We start from the raw sequence: 6,000 nt of genomic DNA, 5'->3' as shown, positions 1-6,000 counted from the left end.
GTCGCACATAATTCACGATATCAATCTAACAGTCCAACTGCGGGTCCCAGTAAAATCCAAACTAACAAACCCAAAATTAGGGTTTTCTAAACCCTAATTAGGGTTTCTAGCCCAATCACAAAGCAACCCAGTCCAAGATTAAGTGTTTAGGCCCATTAGGGTTCCACTAGATCGGGCACAACCCACTGCCACCTCGGGCGGTGGTGGTCGGTGGCGGCTCACGGCGGCAGCCACCACCTCATGGTGGTGGTAGGGGTTTTCCGGCCATACAAACACCCATTCAACCTCATAATTGTAACGCCCGCAGATCCGGGCTAGTCAATTTAGAGACGATGAGCATCAAAAATGAGTTTTTTATGGAAGATTATTTAGAAGGATTAATCTTAACCAAGTTGTAGTATATGTTACAAGGGTTCCGTACATATGCCGAAATCCGAGTTATAACGAAGAAGTTATGGCCCGTCGAAGTTTTACGGCAAAACCGGCACGGCACCGGGAGACGTAAATAGTGAATTTACGGTAGAAGACTTTTTAGCCTTAGTGGTCTAAAAAAAATTTGTATTATACGTTAAACCGAGAACATACAAAAAAAAAAGAACGCCCAAATCTGACTTCGTATGAGGAAGTTATGAATTTTATAAGATTTGGCATAGCCGTGCACGGCCCGAAACTCGAATTTTAGTTCGAGCGGTTTTTGGCCTACGCGACCTAAATGAGAGTTGAAGATCTCATTAATAGGAACTTAACGGTAAAAAGACAGACGAAAACGGAGTCCGTATGTAGAAGTTATGAATTTTACGTGGACATTTAACAGTATAATCTCCTCCTACTGTTAAATTTAAGATCGGTCGAGAATTAGCCGACGGAGTCTAAATGAAAGTTTTAGATCTTGTTTTTACCTACGCTTGGATATAAATAATGTCGAGAGTAGAGCTCGTATGTTAAAGATATGGACGAAACTTGGTCCCTACTCTTCGAGCGCGATAAATTCGATACAGTTTTGTAAATCTGAGATAAAATGAGAATTAGTTGACAGGGTCTAAATGAAAGTTGTAGTACCCGTAAATACCAACGCGTGGATATAAAGAACGTCAAAAATGGAGTTCGTATGAACGAGTTACAAATTCTAATAGCATATTTACGTATTAAAATAAAGTATAAATCATATATACATACACATATATATACAAATGTATATATCATTAGAAAGGTATCGATGATGCGGTTATTATAAGACTAGTATTGAGTACTTTCGACATTAGTTTAGTACAAATATCGTTAAATCTATTTAAAATAGTATTATGAATGGGTGTTTAGTCGTATATATAACTATAAAGTCATTAAGTAATTATGGAGGGTAGTTTTTGTAAATTCAATTACTATAAATAAGAGGCTTGGGCTCTCATATTTCTTGCACCATTCTCTTGATTCAAGAGTCTTTCTCTTCTTATCCTCGGAGCATTTCGGTCCCTCGTGATTTGACTTCTCTTTCCGTAGTTTTAGTATAGTAAGGTGAGCACTGAAGCGCTGCACGAATCTTTCTTAGAAAGAATCAGCGACGAAGTTCTGCCCCTGCAGAGCCCGACTCCTAGCTAAAACCCCCTTGTAAGTAAGTTATGCTTACCTATTTTAATATAGCTTATATTTAAAATTAGTATTGTTATTATGAACTTATAATAAATATTTGAACAATTATTATGACTTATATAAGTGTCGTTATAATATCTTTTTAACTACTCGCGGTACGGGGAATCTGGTTTAAAGGGCCGCATAGGGTTGTTGGATTTCAGAAGTGCTATATGCCAAAATGGTCCTGCCCACCAGTGTTTTATGTCTGGCCCTTGTCTGTACATAGTGGTTGGAAAGTATTGTTTAAACGCTTATATAATAATAATAATAATAATAATAATAATAATAATAATAATAATAAGACTAATAATTAGTCACGGTAAATATTAGACTAAAATCTAGTGGTAATAATACTAGGTTTCGTCGAAGGAAAATATTTTAAAGTAAACGAAGCGTTGTCAGAGTATCGAGTCACCACCTTATCAAGTGAGTGCATAGTTACTTTCATCTTACACATAGATATGAAGTATTTTATATAAATTACGTGTTATGTGTGCATATTATCTGTATACTTGCTATCTACGTTGGATGAATGATTTTATACATGTTTTTAATGATTTAAATTGTATATGTATTTATATCTACAAAATATGTTGGGTAAAACATGGGTAGATTAATGATGAAAGCTGATATAGAGGAATATTAGCAGTATGGACATAGTGCCCTATAGGTGAACATTGACAGCAATGGACTTAGTACCCTATAGATGAGCATTGGCAGCTGCGCCACAACCTGTAGATGTTTATAATATACGATGTACTCTAAACATCCTAGGAGCTGCGCTCAAAGGATAGTATCGGCAGCTGCGCCTAATAGAGAACATCATAACCATGGCAGTTGCGCCCAAAGGACAATATCGGCAGCTGCGCCTAATAGAGAATGTCATAATTCTGGCAGTTGCACCTAAACGATATATTGGCAGCTGTGCTTAATAGATAATATTGACAGTTGTGTCATTGGCAACGATGGACTTCGTGCCTATTCCTTAGGATAATCCTTAGGAATGAATGAACGATGAATAACTGATTCTTAGGGTAGATCCTTACGAGTAAAGAAGATAATGGGGATGGGTAATTGGGTTGATTATTTGATGTTTAACCATAATAATTACATTATTGTGGGTTGATGAAGGGTCCAGTTAATGGTTTGGTCTAGGCTTTCATTGTAATAGTTTATTATGGGTCTTCAGTGTGTTTTTGGTGTTGTTTAGCAGTTTACGGCCCAAGAGTGAGTTTACGGCCGTAAACCCGTTTACGGCCGTAAACCCAGTTTGCGGCCCAAGTCATGTATAAATAGAGGAGTTGTAGGTCTTTGTCTAGTTGTTGATGCCAGAGAGTTTACGGTTTACTGTATCGAGTTGTACCAGACGTTTTACTGCAATAAACGTGTGCAAGCTTGATTAATCTTCTTCTTCTATTCTTATTTTGATTGTTTGATTGCTTGATCATTGGTAAAGATCCGTTTCAGAACCTTACAATTGGTATCAGAGCAAAACCGGTGTCAAAGCTTCATTCAATCGAGTTTTCGGCTGTTTAGACTGACATTCTTTATTGTTCGAGATTGGTTTTAGTGTTTTCGTGGTTAAAGGGATTGAATCTACTCCAAAATCGGGTTTTTGAAGAACTTCTGGGAGTTTACTGCCGACCGTAAACTCAGTTTACGGCTGTAAACTCAAGAACTTTAATCAACCGTAAACTGTGAATCTTCATTAACCGTAAACTAAGCTTCAATAACCGTAAACAATTAAACCGTAAACATCCAAACCGTAATCATCCGACCGTAAACTAAGTTTACGGCCGTAAACTCATTAACCGTAAACACCGTTTACGGTCGTAAACTCATCAACCGTAAACGCAGTTTACGGTCGTAATCACATCAACCGTAAACTTCCTTCTGACATTAATTTGCTTTAATTTTCTGATGGAATCTCAAATTCAAACTCATTTTCACGAACTTGATACTGTCATGGGCACTACTACGCGTATTCCAAGATTAATATCTGCAGATGGTTTTCCTGAGTGGAAATACAGGATTGAAAAGTACATTAAAATGAAGGACTTTAAAGTCTGGAGAAGCATTCTTAGAGGCCCTGTTAGAATCACTATGACAGTTGGAGGACAAGTGATTGAAAAAGCTGTTGAAAACTACACAGATGAAGAGTTTGAAAAGGTGGAAGAACAGGAAAGGGCTTTAGCCACTCTAACCATGGCATTATCTCCTGATATTGCTCAAGGTTTCCGAGAGTATACTTCAGCTAAAGATTTGTGGGAAGCCCTAATTGAGGTATATGAAGGCAATGAAGATATGAAGGAGAGCCGCCAGGACATGTTGCGCCAAAAGTTCAATATGTTCAACTACATTCCTAGAGAGACTCTTGAGGCACAGCTGCAGCGGTTCACAACTCTCACCACTGACATGAATATATCTGGGATTTTCTTAACCAAGTCAGAGATTAACAAGAAACTTCTGAATGCTCTTCCTAGGTCATGGGACATGAATGTTGTTGTGATCAAGAAGACCAAGGATCTGAATCGCCTCATTCTTGCTGAAATCATGGCGATCATCAAAGCTTGTGATATTGATGACAAACAGAGAGAGATTAACCATGTGAACTCGTACTCAACTGCAAATCTTGGAATCTCATCCAACAATGCTCTCTCATCAATCATGTCTTCCTCAGATCAAATATTTGTTGCTCAACAACCTCAGATTCAGACATTCGCTGCTGCATCATCCATTCCTCATTCTCAAAGCCAACCATTTGTTACTCCACAAGCTGTTCCCCCTCCAAATGTGCCAGTTGTAGCCTCTTCCTCAAACTCGAAAGACACTGATGAAAATCTGGCTCTAGCCACTGGGCTTGTTAACTGCTACAATGCTTTTGTAGCTGGAGAGCTTCCACCTCAGCTGTCATTTGCTGACCTGGATCAGATTCATCCAGAAGACGTGGAAGAGATGGACATTACATGGCAGATTGCTATGGCTGTTTTCAGGGCCAAGCAGTTTGCTAAAAAGACAGGGAAGAACAACTGGGGCATGAATGCTGACAAGAAGGTGGGATTCAACAAGGGCATGCTACGATTTTTCAACTGCCACGAGCCGGGTCACTTTGCTCGTGAGTGTCCAAAACCAGATCGTAGGACGAACAACAACAGGACAATGGTTGCAGTGGGGAACAATCGTGCAGGTGTTACGGTTAATGGTGAGACTGCTATGGTCGCTCAATCCTTTGACTGGGAGGACCAGATTCAGGCTTTGAATATTTCAGGGCCAAAAAACGCTCACCTAGCTCAAATTGATGATGCTCCCCTGAAGAATGATGCAGTTGATCCTGAAGCAGAAATGATGGAGCTGTAGTTTGCTCTGATGGTGTCTTCTACTTCCGAGCCCATGAAGAATGAGGTAAATCTACCTTCTTGCTCTCAGGCATCTAATGAATATGTTAAACTTCTTCATGATGAAATTCAATTATTACATAGAGAAGTAGAGGACCTTAGATATGAGGGCTATCAACTCAGGAAAGGACAAAAACCCCTTAAGGCCCAGTTAGAGACAAAAATAAAAGATTTTAAAAGAATTCAGACAGAATACAGTGAAAAATGTGAACTTTATGATTATGTTAAGAGACAAAATGACGAGTTAATTACTAAGCTTGATACATTAAAAAGACAATTTGAAATTGCTAATTTTGATTTTAGAAAATTTGATGGATCAAGCGAGGTAGTTGCCAACATGATTGATCACTGCATGCAGTTCAAGCGAAACCAACAAAAGGGTTTAGGATATGATAGTGTACCTCCTCCTTATAATCATACATATCAGTATCAACCCTTATCCAAGGATGAGATTGCCAACGAACCATTCATGGTTTATGGCAAGCCATCTGGTTTCGTTTCAGGAGGATTTATAAATGTTGAAAGTACTAACGTTTCTACTTCCCCTGCAGATCAATCCTTAGATCAGGCAAAGCGTGGAGTTGGAGAATCTGTTTCTGTTTCTGTTTCTGATTCTGATATTTTTGTTTCAAATGAAAAAGTTTTTGTTTCTGATATTAAAACTGAGAGTGTTTCGTGTGATGCTTCCACATCTACTACTGTTGAATTTGATTTCTTTGATTTGTTTGATGAACTGTTTGGTAATTCTGATGCTTGTGATTCTCATGAAAACCCATCAATTCCACAAGTCACACCATCTGAGGTACCCTCACTTATCTCACAACCTATTTCTCATGCATGTTCTTATGGGAAGAGTAAGAGTGTCTGTCAAGAAAATAAATCTGAGAAATGCAGTACAAGTTCAAATAATAAACAGATTTGTTTTAATTGTGGAGTTGGTGGTCATATAGCTAGAAATTGTCAAAATAGGATCTTT

The sequence above is a fragment of the Lactuca virosa genome, chromosome 6, assembly GCF_052849685.1.
Source record: "Lactuca virosa cultivar CGN04683 chromosome 6, Lactuca_virosa_CGN04683_v6, whole genome shotgun sequence".
In the NCBI taxonomy this organism is placed as follows: Eukaryota; Viridiplantae; Streptophyta; class Magnoliopsida; order Asterales; family Asteraceae; genus Lactuca; species Lactuca virosa.
The sequence above is the reverse complement of the archived record's forward strand: the minus strand, read 5'-3'. Positions refer to the sequence as shown.